The sequence below is a fragment of the Cheilinus undulatus genome, linkage group 6 (genome assembly GCF_018320785.1).
Source record: "Cheilinus undulatus linkage group 6, ASM1832078v1, whole genome shotgun sequence".
NCBI lineage: Eukaryota > Metazoa > Chordata > Actinopteri > Labriformes > Labridae > Cheilinus > Cheilinus undulatus.
The window spans coordinates 32838891-32865033 of record NC_054870.1 but is presented as its reverse complement, the minus strand read 5'-3'; the positions used below and the strand labels follow the sequence as shown (position 1 = coordinate 32865033).

The 26143-nt window shown below is 39.0% G+C and overlaps 1 protein-coding gene across 2 annotated transcripts in view; it reads right to left on the bottom strand.

Annotated features, from left to right (window-relative positions):
- The window catches only part of LOC121511123 (receptor-type tyrosine-protein phosphatase epsilon-like), a 40793-nt gene extending 17326 nt beyond the window's left edge, over positions 1-23467 (bottom strand). For both annotated transcript variants that reach the window (XM_041789684.1, XM_041789685.1), the window contains exons 1-2: positions 23307-23467; positions 7153-7377 (exon numbers count right to left, since the gene is read on the bottom strand). The gene's annotated coding sequence lies outside the window, so the exon portion shown is untranslated. The remainder of the gene's footprint in view (positions 1-7152; positions 7378-23306) is intronic.
- Between the last annotated feature and the right edge of the window lie 2676 nt (positions 23468-26143).

Sequence of the window (26143 nt, the reverse complement as noted above, 5' to 3'; positions counted from 1 at the left end):
CTCTCTACCCCACTGCGCAAGTCACATCCACTCACACAAAGCCATAGTACAGCTCAATGCTGCAAGGCATGCTGGGTGTATGGGTCACAGCACAGGCCACCACATATCTGTCATCCCCTGACAGCTACGGGATGTACGCAGCGTATAGCCAAGAAATATGTCAATGATCTGTCATTTCAAGAGCCTTTACCAAATGGAAAATTATTACTGCACAATTTTCTTTGCAGCAGGGAAGCGAGAAAATATGATCAGTTTGTATCTCGATATGCTTTGTATTGCAGTGTGGCTCTCTGACCAAAGTTTCTCTACACCTACCAGTGTAACATTATTGTGGTCTATTTGTCTATGCTGATTTTGCTAAACTTTCCATGACAGCTTTAGTCCTAGACTGACTTTTTGTCAAGTCAAAATTTTAGCATTTTGCAATGTGAAATATATAGTGACTGATTAGAATGTATATCAAAATAAGTGCACTGTATATGCTTTGGATTTGTTGACAGTTCATGTATCCAAAAGATGCTGAAACTAGCTGCATCATCAGCCAAGTTTGGGTTTTTTTTCATATTTTTTGTCTAGTTTCTAAATAAATTGAGTGGAAGAGCACCAGAAACCTAACATGGTATTAAAATTTCACATAACCTCAAATCATATAACAATTTTTCATATAATGCAATCCAATTTAACACCGCCACTCAGTAGGACATAAATAATTAACATTAAGTGGAATTATTACTTTCTAACAGTGTCAACATAGATTTTAAAATATTATAAGCATTTAAAAATAGAACCAGCTGCACAGCTGTTGTAAGGATCATGTTTGATTGCACAAGTGTACCTAATGAAGTGGCAGGGGGATTCATATTAATAATACAGATAACATATTATTGCATCAGATCCTCATGGATGTGGATTGAGTCCAAAAACCCATTTCAAACAAAGAAGCAGGACTTTGGTATAATAGACCTGCCATCCCACTAGCCTTTGCTTCATTTTTTCTAGACCCCTGCTTTTCACTTTTCTCTCTGTTTAATACAACACTAGCCAGAACAGGAAAACTTCAACCTCCTGCACCTGCTTGATGCAATGTTACCAGATGATAAAAATTATACTGCTTCACTGAAGTTGGGAGTGCTGCCGTAAACCTTATCATCCATGCATGATGCAAAGCTTAGTTAAGAATGCATCACATGCTATTTGACTCTTGGGGGTAATGCTGTATTTTGTGCACAAATATGCACAATTAAACATCGGTCGATTTTGCTTCTGTGTCTGTAAAAAGATAGGGAAATCAGCACATAAAAAAGACTGTGAATTCAATTTAAGAAGGTGTGAGAAACTTTAGAAACAGTGGGTAAAATAAAGTGGACATATTAACTACAAGAGTCTTAAATTCAAGACTCACAGCACCATAAACTGAATTTGTTCTGCTTCACTTCAATATCTCCCTCACCTTGGCTCTCACATCAAACCTCAAGAAGACGACTCAAAGAAATAAAAAGCACAGACCACAGAAATGTCTCTTTTCCTTGTGCCAGAGCTGCAGCCCGTTCATTCGTCTTTATCATTAATTTATACCAAACTGTGCAGAGGAAAGCTGATGTTTTATCCCTCTCCAAGCCCACACATAAAATCTGGACTAACCTAGCTAAGAGAGGCTCCTTTTTGAACTGAATAAAAGTCCTGACAGATTGAAAATCAAAGATGTGACCTGGAGACAGATTTCTGTGTGCCATAACCCAGAAAGCAGCTGAACAAAAAATGTGAGTGCTGAGAAAATTGCTGCGGTTACTTAAAGCTCAATACTATCACTCTCCAGTGATCTCTTAGTCTGAGATAAAAAGTCCTGTAAATAATTAATTATACAGCGTAAGCACTTAAGAAGGCATTGCATGATGAAGTTCATGCTTTTGAGACATACATGTGCGCTCTTATATCGTCTTTTTATAATATATGCACTTATTCTTTTATGTTCTACATAATGTTACCTACATCCCTACCATAAGCCTAAATTCTGTAGCTAAATTCACACAAAATAGCCATCAGGAAAGCTGGAAATGAATGGAATGTTGTATGTATAAGATGTTTGATCCATCAACTCTATTTACATGGGCCTCATTTAGCTGTACAAAATGGCAATGAAGTCAAATATACCCTGCATAGGTACTGACTTATTGCACTGTTGAACTAATTTGTGAGTTAAAATAATGAGCAGATTGGAGCTGGCAGATGGAACCACAACACTGATATGCCACTTCTGCTTTCTAGGGCTGTAATAGTTTTTGAATTTGTCCTGAACCACCAGTTCAGATGTCACAGCTCAGTGCATATGGTCACCTTCCACTCCCACACTCTAATCCAAAGGGCAGTGATTTTTGCAACTGTTCTTATATTGCTAGGAAACAGCAAACTAACAAAAAGCATGCCCAATAAAACACATGATTTAAAAGTCGCACTGTCGCAACTAACTAGTAGCCATGGCAGGGCTGTGAGACCTGATGGCTTCTTACCTCTCAGATGGCTGAGGTAGGTTTATCTGGCACAACTTCACCAACTCCCAAGGTGCATGGAGAATAAAAAGTCACAAGAAACAGAAAAGCTCCAGCAACACTTGTAAGTTCAGAGAACAGCTTTATCAGACCGATGCGTCTCCACTTCTGGCCTTCATCAGTGTCATCAAGAAACAGAGTTAATCAGTATTTTGGGCTACCATTACACCAATAAGACAAAAGAATACTCCAAGACACTCAGAGAAAGGTTATTTAAAAGTATGTCAGGGGATGGATACAAGAAAATCCAAGGCATGGAACATCCCCCATAGTCCAGTTAAATCAATCATCAAGAAATGGAAGGAATATGGCACGTGTAAATCTGCCTAGATCAGGATGTCCTCACAAACTGAATAATTGTGCAAGTAGGAGACTAGTGAGAGAGGCCACCAAGACACCTTTGACTACACTGAAGGAGTTACAAGCTTTAACAGCTGAGATGGGAGAAGGACTGCACACAACAACGGTTGCCTGGGTTCTTCACCAGACAAAGCTTTGTGGGACAGTGACAAAGAGAAAGTCACTGTTGAAGAAAAGTCAGATTAAAGCTCCACTAGAGCTCGCCAAAAAGCGTGTAAGAGACTCCATGATCAAGTGGAAAAAAGTTCTTTGTCTGATGATACCAAACGGTGACTTTGGTCATCAGACAAGAGGCTATGTTTTGAAGACATTGCACATCACCACAAACACACCATCCCCACTGTGAAGCACGGTGGTGGCAGCATCATGCTGTGGGGATGCTTCTCATCAGCCAGCTTTTGAAGGCTTGTAAAGGTAGAGGGTAAAATGAATGCAGCAAAATATAGGAAAAGTATAACTTCATAGAGTTTATCAGTTCTCTCTAATGGTTGTGTTTGCTGATGAGTGACCATGACTAAATTTATGAAATCAATAAAAGGGTAAAACACCTGAAGTGGTGAATACTTGTATTAACACTGTGAATCAGCATGATACCATCTAAGATGACATAATCTGGGTTTGTCAAAATGCATTAAGACATGCATTTTGACTTCACAGCTTAACCCATGTCTGAACTGTTAACATGGAGGAGGATGGGACCTATACTGCTACCAGTTAGAATAGGGAGTGATAAATCGTTTTGTCTTCTCTTCCAAGCTGCTAATGCTCTGTTCATGTTAATGTACAGTTTTTGGTTTCATCATTGACATTAAATACAAGACACTTCAGAGTATAACGCCTGTTTTGCAATCATTTCTGACTGTTAACAGTGGGAGACATATTGCATCAAGACTGCTAATTTCTAAACATGCATGAGACATGATGATTTCAGATAAATCATGCACATCTTTTGTACTGTAGGCTGGTAACTGGCTTTATAACAAAGGTAAAGAATGTTCTGGTTATGGGGGTTTCTCACACAACAACAGCATATATCAAATAGATAACTGTACCCAATCATGTCTCAGTTTCTTCACAGATCAATACAGCCTCAAAGACAGACCCACATTTTGTGTTTGGCACACAATGGATGGCATGTGTTGTAGACAAAAAGATAAAGAAACCTCTTCTTTGTGTTTCCTGGGAGAGGGGGAACAAAGGCAAAGCAAAAACCATAAAAAAGAAACAGAAAACCAGAAACAGCCACCACTTCCACTTCTCAAGTGCCAGGGAAAAGGATGGAACGAGAGCACAAACACATGTCGGTAAAGTGTGGCAGCAGAGAGGGGAGGAGAGATGAGAGAGGAGATGAGATGAGAAACGAGGAGAGGGAAGAGGAGAGAAGAGGAGTGGAGCAGCAGGAGATAAATGTCTAGATTCTGGGGTTCAGAGATAACAGCCATAATAGAGGACATCCTCAGTACACAGAGGCAGTAAAAAAGATGAAGCTGTACTGTCTGATAAGTTTCTGCTATTTCTTCAAATGGAGTTTGCTGTATTTTACGTAGGAGGGGGGGGCTTTCAACTGGACTGCCTTTACAAATACACCCGTTTCAAACACTTCCTTTAGAAAAATGCATGGCACATATCACTACAGCTCTGTCCCAATTCAGGGGCTGCAAACTTTGGAGGGTGCACCTTTTCTCTCACGTTTATCCTCATGCATTAGATGCTTGAATGAAAATGTTTAAATTCAGAGGTGCACACCACTAAACAGTGGTCAATTTATTTTTCTCTCTCCTGGTAAAGGATGGTCTAGGGCTGCACAATTTTTGCCAAAATGATGATCATGATTATTTTGCTCAATACTGAGGTCATGACTATTAATCCCGACCATGTATCTATTTAAAGGGCTTTTTTTTTTCATTCCTTATTTTTAATTTTGAAACCCTTATATCCTGCTACTTAGCTCTTTTAAGGGCTAGACTGAGACAAAAATTCTGCTCTGGCATGCTACCCCCTAACATCTGCCCTCTTATTTGGTCAAATATGTTTGGCTACAGAATGTATGTCTGATAAGTACACAAAGTAAGGAGTGAATGTCAAAGAATTAGACCAAGTGTTCAGTATTAATCTTCATCTATAAGTCTGTGCACATGTGCCGTTCAGCAAAACATGACGTGTTGATGGAACAGCCTGCCATTGGTTGTCACAGCCTAGTCTCAATGCATTCTGGGATACAAACAGACCAGGCTAACTAGCTTACTGCAGGAACGTCTGAAAATTAATATTTAATGGATTCAAAGACATTCAATATCGGAGTTACTGGTGTGGATTTAATCTTTAAAGACCCCGGAAAGTCAGCGAAGTTCTGGGCTCATGAGGAAACATTCTGTAAGAGCTACAAAGGCATGGATAGCATCATTAGAAAAGCGAGGAAAGGCAAAGGAGGGTCTTCAGAGGAAAAAAATAGTAATTGGCCACGACTTATGGTTCAAAAGCTATTTAACTTTGAATAACGTGTCTCTTCTTATCGTATATGACAACTACATTCAGAAAGTTCTTTAGTTAATGATGATAAAAGTAAAGCTTTATCAGTAAACTGTTCTTTGCTGTAACTTTACTAATACTTCATATATTTCATAGGTTTCTGTACTGTCTTACTCCTACAAGACTTGCGGTTTGAAAAATGTTCTTATTTTGAAAGACAAAGCAACTTCCTCTCTAGCACAAGTTTAGTGGTAACTCAACTATGATGAAAGAAACAGAAAAAGTAAGTAGTTCAGAGAAGAGTTGAGCAGGTAAAAGTCATATGAAAATAAACAATGATATAAGAGAATATTCACAAAACCTGACTTGATGAGATTTAAATGAAATGTACTAAAAAATAGATTCAAAAAGACAACCACATAAAGTTTTTCATGGGCGGACCATGTATCTGAAACTTAAATAATTCCAAACAATTGTGTTTCTTTAATTGTGGGAAGGTGATCATGATTAAAATTAATTGTGCAGCTCTTGTCCAGTGTATCTTTTTCTAAGGGCAATCATAAAAGAAGTAATAAAGCTCCCTTCCTTATCCATTACATTACTCCAACAGCTCCCATCATGGCTGACACTTGGATTCTTCTGCGATCGTTTCATTGAATCAAGAACCTTCAAAATCAAAAAGAACTATTAGAACATACCTAGATTGTATATTAAGATGGACTGAGCAACAGCTGCCTGGGAGTGAAGCAAAAAGATTTCAAAACTCCCTCAGTTGCCTAGCACTATAAACTATAACCCCTGCTTTCTCCATGTCAACAGATTAAACATGGTTCAAACTTTTGACTTTAAATACACATACAATATTTTTCTCTCAAACCCTGAAGGAGAGCAGGTGCATTTGGTGCAAAAAAGAGAAGATGTGACATCATGGTCGACCGCTCCATTGAGAATTACAGATCTTTAAATGTTCTTAACTGGATTAGCAGAGTAAAGGAGAAAAGTCGAGAGAAAACAAGAAAACTAGCAAGAATTTGTTCTGCTGTGGACTGTACAGACCTGTTGGGTGTCTGGTGTTTTATAAGTTAAATATGCCCTGTGGTTACTGAAATAGATGTGCCAATTCTGAGGCCCCACCAGGCAGATCCCTTTGACACAGGTCTTGGCTAAAAATTGCATTGCCAACACAATATCTCAGCACCTGTCATGAGGGTATTTTGTCTTCAGTTTACTAGAATGGAAAAATAGGAGACACCTTGTCCATTTTAACATACAGCAAATAGTCTAAACTCAATCAAATGGCCACCAATGCCAATGCCAACAAAACAGGCCTTAAAGATTTAATCATGGGTACTACTTAGCTAGTTCAGTTGCAGCTGTCAGGGTTGCTAGGCAACAGCGACAGTGCTTAGAAATGAAGGAGGGTGGGGAGAGCTGATGACACAAATGGGAAATCCTCTGCAGACCAGAACATCTCATTTCAAATCAAACTGAGCAGTCAATGCAAGCTACAAAGAACTCCTTTGAATGATGCTACCACTGAAATGAGACACAGCATATCTCTTTGTCTTATGTCTGACTAAGTCCTCTTCACTTGACTAAAATCACTGTCCTCTACATAGTTAAGGTCAAAGTGATAATCATTGTAATCGGATTAGTCTCATCTCTATAGGATATACTTTAATTATTTAATTATTTCCCTTTGGTGAACTGAATTTCAATTGATTCTCTATCAGATAATTGACCTGTCTGTGGTCAGAAAGGTTGATAAAAGACTTACACTTCCAAGCAAAGCCAGTGTGATCTGGTATCAGTTGACCTGTCAGTCCATAGCAGCCATGTGATCCCAGTTCCCGTCTTTTGTTTGGCTTTTGGGGATTTTTCCACCCTCAGTGCTTCTCCTACTCACATCCTCTCCAAAGTACCACACTGGATGAAGAGGTGGCAGAGGTCAAGGGTGCCTGAGAGCTTTGGAACTGGAATCAAGGCACGGGGTCGTGGAAACCTACGAAAATAAAGGAATAGTTAGTACAAACTCCAACCAAAAGGCTTTCCTACATATTATTCAGTTAAACACAAACTAAGGCAGATTTTCTGTGACTCAGTGCTCACTCAAAAAACCCTTGAATGCATGAATACACAAAAGAGAAGAGGACTGAGTGGGAGTTTACATCTGTGCACAATATGTCTGACTGAATGACTATGCACTGCATTTAATTAACTGGTTGAGTGTGTGTTGACGAGGAAAGATTCTTTCTGTACATGCCAAATGTTTGAGTAAGGTTTAATACACTCCTCTGCAGAATCTGTCCAATCAACTTACAGAAGCCACTGTTATGGAAAACATGAACAAGCGTGCTATATTCAGTCATCATGAACTAATTCTATACAAAATAGTCCATTTATGCATCTTCCCTTGTAAGAAGTTTTTATGTTTATTTTCTACACTATGTAAAAATCCCCTTTAAATCTAATTAAAGTAACAGAAGAATGATGTCCACAGTTTTGTTGAAAAAAACAAAGCCTTAACTCTCACTATGAAAATGACTTTAAAGGAATACAGCTTGATAAAGAGTGCTACAAGTATTTCTCCATTTTTTCCACAAAGACTGAGTTGTGATGTTATTCTATCGCCTTGTCGGAGTCTGAAAAAGAAAGCATGCCTCCTCTGCCCCCTCCATCCCACTCGCCCAGAGTCCCGCTGCCCACAGGTGTGACACACAAAGCCATATTGTTAACACTTGGCGACTGTGACGCAGCAGAGCAGAAAGCAGAAAAGAAGAGGTGAGTTAGTCACTTAGACCCAGCAGGACAAGCCCACTCAGTCTGCGGAGAATGAATGAACAAGGTATGGAAAACACTTCTCTCCCCCTGCTGTGCTGTAAAAGCTGTAAGCTCTGTTTTTCCAAATGATGCAAAGTCTCTGGCATCTAAACATAAACATGTTTGCCATTAAAAGCACTCCTGCCTCCCTGCATTACTGTAACAAGCTCTCAAGACTCTTAAGAGGAGCAGATTTAAAATGTGGTTTAGAAAAGCACCTTCTCAGTGGAGATACTGTGAGATACTGTGCATACTTAATGACTACCGGGTAGGTCCCAAACAAAGAGAGTCCATAGACTGTATAATAAGATGGACAGAGTGTAAGCCACCTGGAAGTGAAGCCAAAACATTAAGTGCTCCCCCTACTGACTGGCTGCTTAGGTAATAAACTCCACCTCCTCCATGTAAAGAGATGGGACAAGTGTTAAACTAAAGGTTTCACTTGTCAAAAAGATGACCATGCATGTGCCATCAGAGCTCCTAAACTCTGGACTTCTCTTTTATAGGATGGCCTCTTTACTGATTGAAAGGAAAATGTGTTGTTACCTCTGCCAAGTACGTTATGTGATCAGCAGGGTTTGTTAGTTTGTTTGTTAGCAACAAAACTCAAAAAGTTATGGACGGATTTTGATGAAATTTGCAGGAAATGTCAGAAATGGCATAAGGAAGAACTGATTAGATTTTGGGAGTGATCCAGATCACCATCTGAATCCAGGAATTTTTTTAAGTATTCTGTACTATTGGGAGATAGGGCTAATGACGGAGGTCTGCGCTCTCCCAAGTGCTTTTCTAGTTTATTTATTCATTGAAGGTTTTCCTCCATTGTTTTATTATTATTTTTGTGCTTTCATTTTACCCTCTACATTTATAAGCTTCCAGGCCTGATTACTGAGAAACATCCCCGCAGCATTATGTCTGATTACCAAAAAGCACCATTATGGAATCAGCAGACCAAAGAACTTCCCACTTGACCATGGAGTCTCCCACATGCCTTTTGGCGGACTCTAGTCAAAATTTAATCTGATTTTTCATCAACAGTGGCTTATTCTTCCACTCTCCCATAAAGCTTTGACTGGTGAAGAACCAACAGTTGTTGTATGCAGGGTCTCTCCCATATCAGCTGTTGAAGCTTGTAACTCCTTCAGAGTAGTCTTAAGTGTCTTGGTGGCCTCTCTCACCAGTCTCCTTCTTGCACAGTCACTCAGTTTGTGAGGATGTCCTGGTCTAGGCAGATTTACACTGGTGCCATATTCCTTCCATTTCTTGATGATGGATTTAACTGAACTCTGGGGGATGTTCAGTGCCTTTGGAATTGTTTTTGTATCCATCCCCTGACTTATACTTGTCCTTCACCTTTTCTCTGAGTGTCTTGGAGTGTTCTTTTCTCTTCATGGTGTAATGGTAGCCCGGAATACTGATGAACCAGTGACTGGACCTTCCAGACACAGGTGTCTTTAAACTACTATCACTTGAGACACATTCACTCAGGTGATCCCTATTTCACTAACTATGAGACTACTAGCACCAATTGGCGGAACCTCTGATGAATTAGGTCAGTCACTTTAAAGGGGGTGAATATTTATGCAGTCACTTATTTTACTTACACATTTTTTATTTAATTAACGTTACTTTGTAAAAATCTGTTTTCACTTTGACATTTAAGGGTTTTATGGTCAAAAAAGCAACATTATATTGACCATGAATGATTTATAATATCACAAAAAGGGTAAAACATCCAAGGGGTGAATACTTTTTTCATAGGCACTGTGTTTCCAAGTGTTTGTCTTTCTGACTAGTTATAATTTGTCATTTGACATAAAAACAAGGGTGAATGTACCGTCATGATCATCAGCTCTGTTGACAAATGTAGCTGCTTGCATTGTCAACCAGACAAGAAGGGTAAAGGTAAAAGGAAATGAAATGTAAACTAATAAATGTCTCCATAACTATGAGTTTCTGCTTCAAACTGATCCAAGAATCTGCTCTGCTGTGGACTGTTCTGTCCTCAGGGATCTTTGACATTTTACTAGTTAGTTTAACATGTGCTGCGGTTAGTGGAGGAGGTGTGGCATCAATCCTGTGTTTTATCAGCTCGCTCCCTTCTGCACAGGTCTTAGCTCAGAATTGCATCACTATGTCAGCACCTGTCGTGGGAGTATTCTGGCTTCAATCAAGTACAGGCACTGTCTATTTTAATTTAATGCTTGTAAGAGAATTGCAGCACACTTTAGTTTGCATTTTCTCAGTAAATATTCATAGCCGGTGATGGATTTCAATGTTAAAAGATAAAAACAAGACGTTTTTATCCGTGCACAGATGTGCATGTGCTGATCAACATCTACTTCATATGAGCTTCAAATACAGAACAATATCCTCCTTTGGCTTAATATACTTGGTTTATTACAAATATTAGTACCATCATTGCATCTGATATGCAAATCAACACAGCAGCTGCAGACATAGAATATCTTTTACGTTTCTGGTAATGGCTGAAGTCCAAAAACCCTGGGACTGCAACCTACACAAATATTATTCTTTAAAAGGAAGTCCCTGCTATGTATTTCTATCGCCACACCCATGAAAAAGATGTCTCAGATGATGTGATTTCTGTAATTTTCTCAGGCTGGGCTCTCTCTAAACCACAGAAAAAACAATGCACAGCTGGTTTCACTGGCTGTGCATTGTAATGCGTTGTAATGTGTGTCTATGAAGGATTTTTGAGGGTTAACACGTGTCCAAATCAGTATTTTTTCTTAAGCGGATCCGCAAATAAACGTACAGATGACTCAACAGATCAAGAATAATCATATTCAGAGGGACAAAGAAATGTAGCCGCTGAGTTCATGTGACCTTTACCTTTGGCCTGCATACATTAATCTTGTTACTGGATCTGTCAATCAAAGATGAATCACAGGAAGACACAGCTGTCCTGTCTAGATCACAGCAGATTTCTGCTCAACTCATTGCTATTGTTATTTAGTAGGTATTTGAAAAGTTTAGATAAAAGGCACATGCAACATGAATAGTCACAAGCTCTATGGACCTTAAGTTGGCTTTTTACAGTTCTAAAAAACTAAATGATACTCCAAATGTGTTCCAAGTTTTAATTTTCCTAATTCCACCTTCCTGGACTGTTTGTCTTTCTCATTTTCATTCTGGCTCGCTAATAAACCTCACTTCCTGTGTGTGCCTGTTTTTAATTCTAGTGATGAAGTATTCAACTAAAGCAGTATCAAGCTGGTTATGTAGAACAGAGGTTCCCAAACTTTAAAGCCCATGACCCCCAAAATAACGACGTCAGAATTTGGGGACCCCCACCTTCTCTTGAGGGGGATAAAGTGATGTTGTTCAACGCACTATGAACAAAACTTGCATATTAGGCAGTTTTTTTTTGTTTTTTTTTTACTTTTACTGATATTTAATAACAAATATCACTAGATGACTACATTTTTATTAGGCCTGTTAATAGTAATGCTCGTGATTAATCTGGAAAGCTTAACGTGTTAAAGGAAACATAACGCAGTTTAATCATATGACTAAGTTTAACTACAACTTCCTTTCGTAGTCCTCCTGCGCAGATGTTTACATCCCTGGGGTGAAAAGGTTAAAGGCGGGTCAAACACAGTCAGCAGTGATGAGTGAGGAGACAGACCCAGGTCTGGCAAATTTCGATTTAAAAAACTGCCGTATAAAAGTCTGGATAAAACAACAGATGTGTGTACATACTGTGGTGATGAACTGTCCTTACACCGAAGCATGAGTCTGAAGTACCACCTTTGGGCAAAACCCATCTTTGCTAATGTTAGCAAAGATGCTAACAACAACTCGGGATCAAGCCATAACACCAAGGTACACCGGCGCAGTCCAGCAGACCTGGATTTGTCCCCAAAACAATGACCTCTAAGCTGATTAATGCAATCGCTAATGGGTCGCCAGAGACTGCAGACCATCAACATCGTAGACATCGTAGGGGCTATAAGACATCATCCAGGTCGCCTCAGATGACCCGTACCACAGAACACCTACGAGAACTACTGTCACAAGAATCTGGGAACTTTATGACAGCTAAAAAGGCAACTGAAGTAGAGCAGCTGGCCAGAGCTACATTTATTACGCTGACGAGAGACCACTGGACATCAGTCAGCAACTTCAGCTACCTCGAGGTAACAGCACACCTGATCATTCACTTTACAGCATACAGTATTTAGTACCTGATGTGTTTGTCTTCTGCAGTTTATAAATATTATTGCTCAGTGAATTAAAACACTCTGATTTACAAACCACAAATAAGTTTAAAAACTCTAGTTTGCTTAATAATTCTTCATTTAAACACCATACTTGTACTAATTTATCTCAAACAAAAATGCAAATAATAGTAGCATTTTACATGTTAAACTATATTTAGTAATTATAGTAGTAGTAGTAATAATAATAATAATAATAACAATAATAATAATAATACATTTTTTTTAGTAAAAAGCATGTTTAAAGTGCTCTACATAAAATTACAATTAAAAAATAAACACTTGATAAGAATGTTTAAAAATCTAAAAGTTACCAAAACTAAAGCAATGCTGTGATTAATCATGATTAATTATAGCATAGTGATGTGATTAACTTGATTAATTTTTTTAATCAATTGACAGCACTAGTTTTTATATAAAATTGAACTCATTTTAACAAACTTTTATTCAATAAATAATAACATTTATGATTTAGAACCATCTAGCTTTTCTGACATCTCTGTGACTGGTTTCAGGATGTTAGTGAGTTTAGTGTCCAACATCTTCTCAATATTACGAGTCATCTGTTGAACCACTGTGTCATCACTAGTGGGGCTGGCATCCTCTTTTTCGGGCTTGATACAAAATTCTTGCTCTTCTTCATTAGCTAGCTCTGGCCCTGCGTTACTATCTTGATTAGCTAGTGCAGACTTGTTGCCCCCCCCTTCAAGTCTCTCTCCTCCTGGGCATAGTGAAAAAGTTTTCCAATGACATGTCCAACGTCTATGTAGGTTTACGATAGTTTAATCAAAATTTTAGCAATGGGTAAACCGAGAAATATTTTTTTAGTTAAATACAGTGAGGAGACTGACAGTGGTGCGTCTATCCTCCTTGGTGCATCACGTGACCCCCATAAAACTAGCTTTAAGAGCACTTGAGAAATACTTGGAAACTGAAATTTTCATATTGGGGCTAATAATTCTGTTTTTTTGTTTGTTTGTTTGTTTTTTACCCTATTTATATTTGTACTGTGATGTAGAGCTCTAAGACTTTGGGAGAATTTTGAGCCCATTTTATCTGCCAAACAAAGTACCTTTCTCCTCTCAGTTCTGCACATTGAGCTCATAGAAGAAGGAACCATCCTGATGACATGCGATTACTGCAGACATAAGCACTTCCTTTCTGTGCCATTCTGTCCATTGACTAAGAGGGGAAACATGAAGGCCATTAAAGTTTTATGGGAGTGCAGTCATCAGCCAGTGCTCTGTGCTTCGATAATTAATTCATAGGACAACAGACAACACTGATTACTGTAGCAAAGCACTGCTATAAGAAAAAGCTATTGTTTGATTGGATTTCATAAAATAATTGTCCAAAAATTTGAAAGTCCTGTATGCACATAGTCAGTGCTATGTGCATACTCCACAAATTCATTCAAGCTAATGCTACGCATTCATGGCATTCACATGCCGTCTTCCCGAGGCATGAATCCAATATTGATGGGCCTTTTACCCAGAGCAGCACAGGGCTTCCTGAGAGGACAAATCTGCTGTTTCATATGTAATGGATTGAACTCCTGGTACAGATGCATGCAGTGTAACCTCCATTCATGATGCTTTATTTGGTGAGCAAACTGAGATAGCATTATATAAGTCAGGTTAGAAATCTGATTTCACACAAGCTCAGATCGTGTCAAGTATCTGTATGTTTTGATTTTATATGATCTGCAGGGAAATTGCACGGACAGCGAGGCAAAACGTTGCTCTTTAAAGCAGGAGATAGAGAGCTCCTACGCTTAAAAGGTTAAACAGTTGTGTCTTCAGCTAAGTAAATAAAAAGGAATTTCTCAGTTTTCACTTTTAGACTTTATGTAGGCCAGCCTCCTACTCACATGAACCCACACTGACTGGACTGCTGAGCATGTCAGAGCCTTCATGCCACGAAATAAGTGGTCATCGCTGAGGGAAATGGCTGAGGAATATCATTTAACGCCTTCATATTAGAGGATGAGCAGAGTGATCTCCAGCCTCAAGTTTGAGGACTCTGAAAATGACACTTCTGGGCCACAGTAAAGGTGAAACCAGGGACAAGAGATAATAATCATGGCAATTACAGCTTCAGCGCTCATTCTATTGAGACTCAACTGGGGGCGCAGGTTTGTTTCTCTCACCAGGGTCCAGTGAAAGTGGGTTAAAACTGTAGGGAGAGGGAGAAAGCAAAGCAGTCCTTTGCTCATGCTTACATACTTAGATAATGACATTTACACAGATAATCATGGTCTGATACCAAGCCACAAATACGTCTAATACATCCTAAACAGAGGGATCCATACAAGTGAGTCTATTAAGCCTTTTTCAGCAAATGAAACATGTACATTTCAAGAGAAATTCACAGCAGTCTGCCCCTGAAATATTCCTGACTCTTTTGTTCACACAGGCGCCTACAAGCGGGAGACTTCCACTGTTGGATGAGAAGAGGGGGGCGTCTCAGGAGGCGGGAAATGATGTAAGAAGGAGAGCGTGGAGATGACAGATGAAATAACAGTATCAAACACTTTAATGACTGTTTCTGCCAATGCAACATGTAAATGGACTTATTCATGGTATCAAAATATGAAAACATGTGTGCAAGCAGAGAGAAGTATGAAGCAACTTCACTGCAAGACGATCACACCGATCACCCTGACTGGTCATTTAATCTACACATTATAATCCCCACACACTTGCTAACTAACAGTAATTTTCCTGAACACTTCTTGCTGTTTTCACATGTCAACTCACCTCGACTTTACACAACAATTTTGTTATACTTGCAGGAACAAGTCCAAGTGAAGTCCTATTAAAAAATTTGGCAGTTTGGGTTCACCCGTGCTGCCAGACCCCAAAAATTTCAGGAATTTTGTGCGTGTGCGAAAAAACTGCTAACAAGTTTAGATCCGATGCTGTCATTTGTCTCTGAATAAACATTTCAGCACTTTAAAGTGTTTTCTCTGTGGTCATAAACAGACTCAACTTTACAGCTGAGCAGTAAACTGGAATCAGTACCTTCATGGGTATTATTTCTTCCACAAAATTGATTCTTGCAAGATTATCTATGTTTAAATTCATGCTAGCATTATAATATACACGTAATAAATTAGCATAACAGTGATATGTGATAGACAACAGCTTAGTAGGAGTCCCATCATCATCTTGAGTTAAACAGTCAGGCAACTAACCAAATACCACCTGCTTGTGTCAGTGTAATAAACATGAAGCACAGCAGTCAGATAAATGTGCTTCCTTTTCTCTTCAGGTATGGTGTGTGTAATTACAGCAACATCAAGCAAGTGCACTCGTTTTGCAAAGAATCTTCGTTGGCCTGTTTGGGGGTTAACACAAAGAGATACATCGATTATGAAAATAGGAACAATAGCGATATTTTAAAATAGCATTTTAGCTGTTGACAGATGCAAACACAGATACAGATGTTTCCTCATCACCTCTTTAAGTGTAAACTACCATTATGCAGTGGTTTGGCCATGGAAACTGATCAGGGTTTGATCAGGGGATTTCTTCTAACCTTGCAAAGCAGATGGATTTGCAAGAAGGTCATCAGGCAAAACCCATCTTGCAAAGCTCCAATCAAGAATAAAAATGGTTTGGACCAATCAGTGTCTCCTCAGCACACCTACAGAAGCTAACAAGATGTTTTGCAAAAGACTATTTATTTCTATATTGTCATTCTTTGTGCTTGTAACAGCTGCTGCTGTGTAGTGTGGACTACAAATGAGATCAGTGAGCAAATACTTAATATGAGTGAGCTAAGGCTCAAGAGCTAAGAGTTACTACTTTATCCATGAGGGCACCAAACTTGACACAAACCAAAAGTTCCACACAAGGCTTTACATTTTTTGTTAATTAGGGAGCATTCATCTTCTGTGTGCATGGTGATATTTACATTGTTTACCTTGGCCCACTCATTTGACCATGCAAGAGTTTGTATCAGATCTACTATGGGTTGACAGGTTACACCTGATAAATAACAACTATCTTTACATATTTTTGTATTACTCCTGTATCTTGCATACTCTGGTTTGGTCAATATGCATGTTCTGGTGGATTGTCACTGGAGAGAAAAAAAATGAGACCAAAACATCTCTTAACTCACTGTAGGGAGCATGGATGAAACATTTTTGTGCTTTCTTTCACTTTATGCTTACTGCTTTCTGACTCCACCAGCTTGAGTGTTTACTCAAACAGCTCCTCGAGCCTGAGTGCTGCAGCTCTCATTAAAATGAACACTCTGTATCTTCCCTCACCGTTGGAGAAGTCAAGCACTTTCTCTGCTCAGAGCAAGTGACACCATAAGTCATGGTTTACTTATGAAACACTGACCTAGCAAATGAGCTTAGCAAGTAAGCTTCAAAAGCATGCTGTGTTTTCATAAAAAAGTATGAAAACTGAGAGTAAGACTTCAGTCAGAGGTTAAATGTGTGAAATTGCACCTAAAATTGGGTTCTGGTGCTGTAGTGGATGGATCTGTAGACTATAACAGAGAAAAACATCCCTGGCCTACATCCAGATGCATGATGAACATAGTAATTTCCATCCTACGCACTTTGTCATAATTAACACTGCAGACTAGAGTCAGAGCGCTGCCCAATTAAAATCCATTGCAGCAGAAATGGCAGCAGACAACTCACAAAGAAGGCAGCAATGACAAGAGTCAGACAGTTAAGATCAGTGAATCAAGAAAGGGTAATTATCCAAGCTCCTAATAAAAAATGTATCAGGCTGAATTAACCTCTGGTTAGCCTGCATATTAAAGAACATGTCAGCTAGGACATGATGGTGTAATCAAGATAATGAAATGTTCAAATATAAATCAGGATAGTAAAAGACTTGAACAACCACACTGTATAAATCCCAAGCAGCAACTCCAGGTAAAAATGACACTAGTATGTCATTTTTATTGGAAAAAGTGTACATGGGCTGGACTGTTTTTAGTTTGATAAAGGGTCACAGTTGTGCATAATTAGGCATGATGATGGGTGTGACTGATATGACCGGCAGGTTGGTGGGTTCCAGCTCTTTGCTGGTAGGCAGAAGGAGTCAGGATCTCCAAAATAGCAGCTATTATCGTTGTAGTCCATAATTTTTCTTCAAACACAGTTGGGCAAGATCGTCAAGACAGAGGTGGATCCAGGAGGGCCCCATAGCCAACCATGAATTGAACTGGCTATCCAGTAGTCTCTCCACAATCCTCGGCAATGATTGACTATTAGCCTCGTCAGCTGCTGAGTAAATGAATTAATATCAACTCTTTAGGCTGTGTTGCAGTAGCTTTCTTTGGATTTCAGTGTGGCACATTTATATTTTATTTACGTTTTAAGCCTCCAAAGTTTCCATCTGAGACGATAAATGTTTTGCCACTATGTTGTGTTAAGTGGGCCACACTACATGACAACCGTGCCATGTCAGGCTGAATCCTCCCTTCCAACCAAAGGCAGCAAAGGCCCAACTATCGGACGGTTCTTGAGATTATCTTGCCAGATTATTTTGTGGTGTGTTTACCAGCAACTTTTCCCCTCTCCAACCAAATCTGAGGTCCTGTGACTCGAGATCATAAATATTAATCACCTAACAGAGCAATGGTCAATCAGGAAGCCTGCTTGCTGAAGGAGGAAGTAAAATGAAAACACAGCCACGGCACTGATGGTAAACAAGTTAGATGGGTGTCAGAAATGGATGAGCAACTTGTTGATTTGTGGCAACAAAATGAATGTTTATTAACGTACTGTACTGTAAAATAGACCACAGATAAACTGACAAGGAAGGGAGCTGGGCCAAAATTGCAACCGCAATGGACTAAGCATGTAGCTAACGGCTAACTACAATAGCTTCTTCACCCTAAAGTTGTGTTTGACTGTGCGAGATTTGATGTTTTGAGAGTCGAGACGTAGCCCAGATTCTGGTAGTCTGAATGGAATCTGTTAGTGTGTTAATCATCTCATTGTACACCACAGTATATGAACAAAGCTGGAAATTCAGTGATTATTTGTCGCCATGTGTGGGGTCTCTCACATTGAAAAATCGCTAAAGATTTAAAAAATCTTCATGTGTGTGGCAGGCTTCACTCTTTAAAGTTAAATTTTTTTTTTAATTTGTAACACTTTAAAGGTACATTATGTAAAATGGAAATCTACATTGATGTAAAATGGCTACTGCTATGTTATGTATACTTTTTAGTTGAGTGCAAACTATACTTTAAGTTTATAAAGCCAGATAAATTATTGATGTTAAAGTTGAAACTATGCATGTCTTTTCCTTTTCCTAACAGATCTACTGTGACAAGCACAACATTTTTAATCATTGCCATGGAAATGATGGGTTATGTTAACGACTGCTACAGTGTTAAGTGCTACTGCAAGCTGCTCTTCTATGACTGAATCTTGTCCATGCTTTGTGCTGCTTACTTTTCATGGACCACAATTATCCTCTGCCATCAGCTGTGCATCCTGTGGCCCAAGCTCCCCCTATAATGTACTCCGAGCCCCACCACCAACAACTCCAGTAGTGTTGTTGTTCCTCTTGACATTTCCAAGTCGAGGAGACATGGATTCTGTATAGTAAAAACCTCTGCTCTGAGCAGGGCTCTGTTTAGTACACTACACAGTTTATTTATCAAACAGTATACCCCCTTTTTCATATTATCAATGAATTTCACGCAAGTTGAATACAGTTAACAGTAAAACCCCTCTGGGTTAAATATTTCAGGCTGTGGCAGTTACATGTAAAACAACTTTATATTAAAACATCTATAAATGAATCTGTGACTAAAAATAAGTGACAAAAGTTTTAATATGCAAAAGATTCCACAGCTCATCCATACTAGTTTAGAAGTTAAGATACAATCCCTTTAGTCTCACCTTTAAAGCAGTGACAGAGAATGGAGCTAGTACCTGATGATGCCAAAGAAGCACTGAATGAAGTTTTATGACCGTCATCTGATACCACATCTATGGCAACCTCTGAATTATCCCCCCAGCAGATGGATATCATTTTAACCAAAGGAAATAGCTCATGTTGACTCATCAGTGACTCATGTTTTTCTACACGGGCTGTTGTCATATCAATGTCCCACTTTCATGTTGTTAGGGGTTTATGTAGGGTTGCATGCAGAGCTACGCCACCATAGTTTGAAAATGGGCAGTGTAGCTGAGCATCATTCTCACCTGGAGTCATCATTAGGAAATTAGACTTTGCATTAGCACGTGTCTAACTATAGCTCCTCTGTGTATTCCCTAGGAGGAAAAGATGTGGGTTATGCAGCCAAATATTCAGACCAGGATGTGGAGTCTGAGGTAATTCTATAATTAGCATCAGATTTTATGAGGCCAGTTAATCAGAATAGTGCTGAAGGTAGAATTATTGTGAATGAGGTTATGTAGGCATTTATAATTCATGTATGAACACATGGTTTTTCCCACCAGTTTCCCATATTGAAACTATTATGACACAGCGTTGTGTCATTGAGTCTCTACCAATAAACCAGAGCTTTTTGCTAACAGCATCCATCCATCAACAGCTGTTTTGATACCATAACAACAAAAATAGAAGTACCCAATATCTGTAGTTTCTTGCATTCATTAAAAAATGCTTCAATGCTCTTCAAATACAAATACATTAGCAATCTGGAAAGCAATTGTTGCACATGGATCTGTGTGTAAAACAGACAATGTTCTGTATCTCTTTTGTGGCAGCTGTCAATCAAACACGTGACTGAAGATCTGCAGTTTTGTAATTCATTTTTTATGCCACAGTTGATCAGTAAAATAACAGGGTCATATCCAGTGGTGTAGTGGTACCAGCACATTTTTAAATGGCCTGTCCCTCACATCTTTAAGCCGCCTTTTCCACAAAAGATAGCTGCCTTGTATTATAAACAGTCATGTACAGCATCTTTAGTTCACTAAAAATGATCCAGTGGTCCTTCAGTATTTGTACATTGTCACTTAAAGGTGCAGTGTGTAATATTTCGCCTAGTAGCATTTAGCTGAACAAACTTGGTAAAATAAAGCAAAACATTTCTAAGACGGTCTATTTAAATAAATGTTTAGTCATCTAAATTCAAAAATAGCTGTTTTGAAAAAAAAAAAAAAAAAACTCAGAATAAACCTTTAATTCATACATAGGGAGGGTCCCCTCCATGGATGCCGCCATCTTGGATTTATACATGTTTCCATGGTAACACAGAGGAAAAAAAGAAAAAAGGATAAATAAAGCTATTGTATTATATTGACATTACAGATACACATTAAATTCAACTGGTTGCCGCAGTTTCCAGCAGAGAAATGCAATCTAGAACCCACTTCTAGATGTTGATATTTAGTTTTACACACTGCACCTTTAACTTCTGCTGCTTAAGGGATCAAGGATCATTATGAAATTAACAGCAAAGAACAGATTTTACTGTCAACGTTGGCTCAAATACTAAAGGCTGAGACAATTACATGATGGTATATTTGGATTTAGCAATTCCATTTTCCTCAGCAGTGTTAGCAGGTGCAGTGCATTCCAAAGTAATGCACTATTGTATTCAGATTACTTTCTTGTTGCCTTTGCCATCCAAATACTGGACATCTACAGGTGGGTATACTGAGGCAGGAAAATTAGTGGGTATGCCCATATATACACTACACCAGACCACCAATAATATTGTTATAAAGCACAGAGCATCATAAATCCAAGTGCTAACACTTTGGCAAACTTAGTCTATGGTATTCTAAAGGTTGACATCTGATTGTAATTGAAGGTTCACAACAAAGATGACATTACAAGTGTTGAAATCTCAGTGTTTAACATTTCAGACTTGAATTTAACACTTGAAGTGTAATTTTAACTTCATTCTGAGTGAAATGGCCAGTGTTGGAGTTATTTGACAGTGTTGATCCATCAGTGTTAGTCCAACTTTGTAAAGAGAGTCAACTGATCTAAGCTCTGAACAGCCTTTTTCAATCTGATGGGCGTAGTTTTACCATCATGCCCATGGGCAAAATCTTAAGATGTGTTTTAGATGTATTAAATGTTTTGATGCTTTTAGATGCTGCCTGTTGTACAATGATCACTGCTGGGACTCCTTTGCGGTAACTTGTGGATTGTTGTTTTTTTATGTTAGACACTTCTGCACCATGAGTGAAGTTATTCCCTGAGTTATCCATTCAATAGTCTGATTACTCCTTCCTCACCAGGAATCACCAGACTTTGCTGCAGTTGCCTAATATAAATTGGCCATTTTTATTTGTTATGAAAAGTTAATGTGTCAATAATTAATTAGTAAAAACTACAAATTTACACCTGAAGTGAAAGGAAATAAAACACTGTTGCGTTAATTTTTTTTTTTTTTACCAATATTTCCTAGTTTTTAAATAATTAATTACTAAGTACATTTCTAACACTACAAAGAAGTGCTGAAGCAGTTGTGATAGGAATTACAAAGAGTAAAACATTGAATGGGAGCTTGTTCCACACCTGGATGGACACTCAGAAAAACAGCAAACCTGACAAAGTGATGCAATACGCTGACCGTACATGAGCACGTCAGTCGTATGGTGGATGGGGACATGAAGGGGACAAACTGAAGCTGAAAAACAGCAATTCTGGAGTTTTACACAAAATCTAGACATATTTATAAAGTTGTTATGGTTCCAGTCTCGGACCAGTATAGACCCAAGAAGTCCCCTGAGAGTTATGAATGACAATCGGAGCAACAGGGGGTTTGCAAGTCGAGACAGACATCCAGACAGACAGCTCTCCAATTACAGTAGTAAGATGACCAGCAGTGTCAAATGGTAACAACACCTCAATAAAAACTTGATTTTCCAGAAAAAATAATGGGTGGAGAAGACTGCATCAACAAAAATGTTGAGAAAAATACATAGACATTGTCTTAACTATTCTTATTCTTTGGAGATGTTTTATACCAAAACATTGGCAACATATTACAATTAAGATAGTGTGCAGCTGTTGGTTGCATTAAATATATACATTTTGTTGCTATTGTAGCAATCAGTTATCAGTATCATTTCATTTTTACTGGTATATCAAAGATAAAAACACTGCTACTGAGCCAACCCTAGTCTGTCTCAACCAGTCGAAGCCATTTGCCATCACGGACACGCTTCAAATGGTGCAAATGAGGGGGAAATTTTAGTAGAAATGGATGTGTATTTTTACATTCTGATGGCTAAAAGCTTATTTTGATGAAAGTTACCTTCAATAACGGCTGTCACATCATTTTTTCGTTCAAATAACAGCCCACGCTGCTGCAAGCTCGTGCAACATCCACTGTTTAGCATGCAGCCCACAGGCCTGTCTACTACATGTATACTACGTGTACTCGCCCCCATGCGTTTTCTGTCTAGACCGGAGAGGATGCTGCAAACCCAAATGTGCCCCTTCCCCGTCATAAATGATCGTGATTTCAACATGAAATACATTCGATGAATGTACAATCAATGTTAAAAGCATTTTAGTCACAGCTAGAACGATCACATGGAGCATCCTAGTGGTCGCAGGGTGTATGGATTTGCTCCACTAACCCATATTTACTGTATATGGTCCATGTTTGTGCTCAGGAATGGCTGCATGAACTGAGCATGCAGATACATGTCCCCCTCCCTGGAGATGTGTGGTAGCATTCTCTGCTATAAGGGAAACGCAGTAGGTCTAATTAGAAGAGAGTTAAGAGAGGAAGCACGCAGCAAAGACACGCTAAATGTCGGGGAGGGATTTCAAATCAGGGTGGGTAAATAACAGGCAGAAATCGGCAGCTGTTTACGCATAAATACGCATATGGATAAGTAGCCCGGCTGGTTTTCTGTGCTGTTGTTTTCCCTGCATCTTACCGTGGTACTTAGCGGTGACCTCGCCTCACACGGCGCAGCGGCTGATGATGTCGCTTACTGTCTCTCCTGTGTGGATCCACCGCTTCCTCTTTTTTCTGTTACGTCCTTTGGAGAATAACACAAAACACAAGGAGTAGTCGGATCATCTGACCAGAGGAGAATAACGCGTTCAGGTTCCCCTGATGATCATGTTCCCGGCAGATCTCTCTCTAAGGATGCCTTCCTGCCTGCTGCCTGCTTGCACGAGCTGAGCAGATCCTGTTATGGCAGCCTGAGTGGAGAGTGGAGACCCTCCCCCGGGTGCAGAGCAGTGTATCAGGTGGACACTCAGCATCCTTCACATTCCTGCATCACTGGACGGTAAAAGGGCAGAAGTGTGCGTAAAAAAGGCTCAGTTTGTTCTCGTTTCGCCCTTTCTGTTGGTAGTTTTCACGGTTGACATTCACGCATTTGACGTTTGTTCAATAGCTAACATAAATAAAGAGCTTTAGGCTGTGACAGTCCTATTATGTTCCTCTGGGGTAGTTGCATTACAAATTAACGTTGACCTTATCATCTTTATGATTTTTACGCCATAAAATGTCACAAACTTTCATATTAGTACCACATGATATAGTGGCACTTAACTTTTTATTAGAAAAAGGTACGCTTTTGGTGTTTTCATTACGCACAAGCCTCCACTGTAGATGAATCATTATAGCAGATGAAAAACTAGACACACGACGCATAAAGTCCTATAGATATCCTTTAGAGTATAATAACATGATGATGATGATGACTAATAATGCGAACTGGCTAAAGATTTTGCTTTTAGGCCATTATGGTAAGTAGAGCCATCTGCTGGCAAACATTAATCCATGTGCTCTCAAAAAAGTGATAAATAGGATTAGCAGAAGGTAAAATGAGGTTATCCTGCATACATAGGCATTATCAGCAGAACCTCTTGTTAACAGTTCAAAGAAAAATGGGACATGTCTGAAGTGTATGTTTGGTATCTTTCAATGAATAATATTTCTACTCAGTATTTCATTTTGCTGCTGTTTTTTTTAGCTAACATACAGGATTTTAATGCACGTCTTACTCTACTGCTGCGTGACGGCTTTAGTGCACACTCATGTCATGCCCGTGCACAAAAAGTGGCATTTGCACAAGTGACTCATGAGTCAGAAATATGAGCTTCAAGGCAAACAGAAGAGCAGTTCTGTTAAAGGGCAGCTGTGTGAGAAAAAGCCATAGTGTTCCCAGGTGATGCAGTCGTACAAGCAGATTTCAAGTCTTCTGAGGCCCGTTAATATCACAGAAGATGCCTCTCTCTAACACCGACAAATATGAGATGAGTGATGATGAGGGTGAGTTGTAGTTCTCTTTTATTGACGCTCACAAACATAAAAACAAATCAGCAACCGGGATGTTCTGCTGACCTCTTGTGGAAACGCCACTGAGTTTATGAAGTGATTCAATCTTTGTTTAAGGGGGATGGTGCAAAAAACGCATTCAAGAGGAGTGGGAGATCATTTACGAAGAATTGATGTCTCTATAAGATCAGATACGGTGTTAATTCCAGTCATTCAAATGTGGAATTGAGATTTTAGATATTATGGATACAGCAAGTCCAGATTGTATGGTAACAATCAAGGCCGAAGGGTGTTGCATGTTCATATGTCCATCCAAGCTAATCTTATGAATAAGATGTTTCAAGGTATCGTGGATGGATTTTCTTAAAAAATTATCACCCAGACTCAAGGATTTGTTTTTTGGAGGTCAAAGGTCAAGGTCATAGGGAATTGTGTAATCATTGCTTCTCTGACCATGCTTGTGATCCTGATATCTTTATAGTGCTTTGAGTGATTCTTCAAGCTTTGCCCACTATGAATCAAGAATGGACTGATTAGATTTCAGAGCACAGAGGTCAAAGGTCAAGGTCATTGCGCATCAAGTTGATCCCTTGTTAATGAATTCAACATCTGAATTCCTAAAGTTTTTTCCAAACTATGTACAAATGCTCAATATGAAGGCAATTGCAAAATAATGATAATGCAAATAAACAACACTAAATTGTAAATAATTTAGAGGCAAGGTCTGCCATGCCTCATCAGGAGTGACACAATTTTGCAAATAAATTATGCACATTCTACAAAACATTCATGCTGTGAAAGTCTGCAGTGTATTCTACATGATCCCCTGTAGTGATAGGTCGTTGGTGAATGAGCCGGTTCAAAGAGCCGGCTCTTTTATGTAAACCATAAGAGCCTGATCCTGTTTGAGAGTTGTTTTACATCATCATTATTACTATTATGATTATTATCATTATTATTATTATTATGTGTGTTATTTGATTGATTCATAGGAATGAACTTTTTTCCACACTCTACTACAGGCACACCATGCATAAGGGACTTCTGCTTGATGGTTTAACATTAATGTTTCATAACAGGTGTGTCAGCCAGGGAGCAGATTTCATCTGACCTGCAAGGTGTTTTGGGGAGACTGTACATTTTGAAAAATAATTACATGATATTTTCATCAGTTTAAAAAAAATAGCATAGTTGGGGTGAAATACTTGTCCAAATATCAATCATTTGTCATGACATTGCTAAATTTGGCAGCTCAGATGTGGCCAAACTGGTACCCAAATAAAGAGCCATTTGGAAGCCGAAAGAGCCGGCTCTTTGAGCCGAGCCAAATGATCCAGATCACTGAAAAGAGCCGGGATTTCCATCACTAATCCCCTGGTAAATTGTGATTCAGTAGAGCTGAAAATAAAATGAGGTATCTGCCTCTGTTGCCTGTGGCTGGTGTGTAAAGGTGTCTTTACACACAGGTACTAAGTGAGTGAC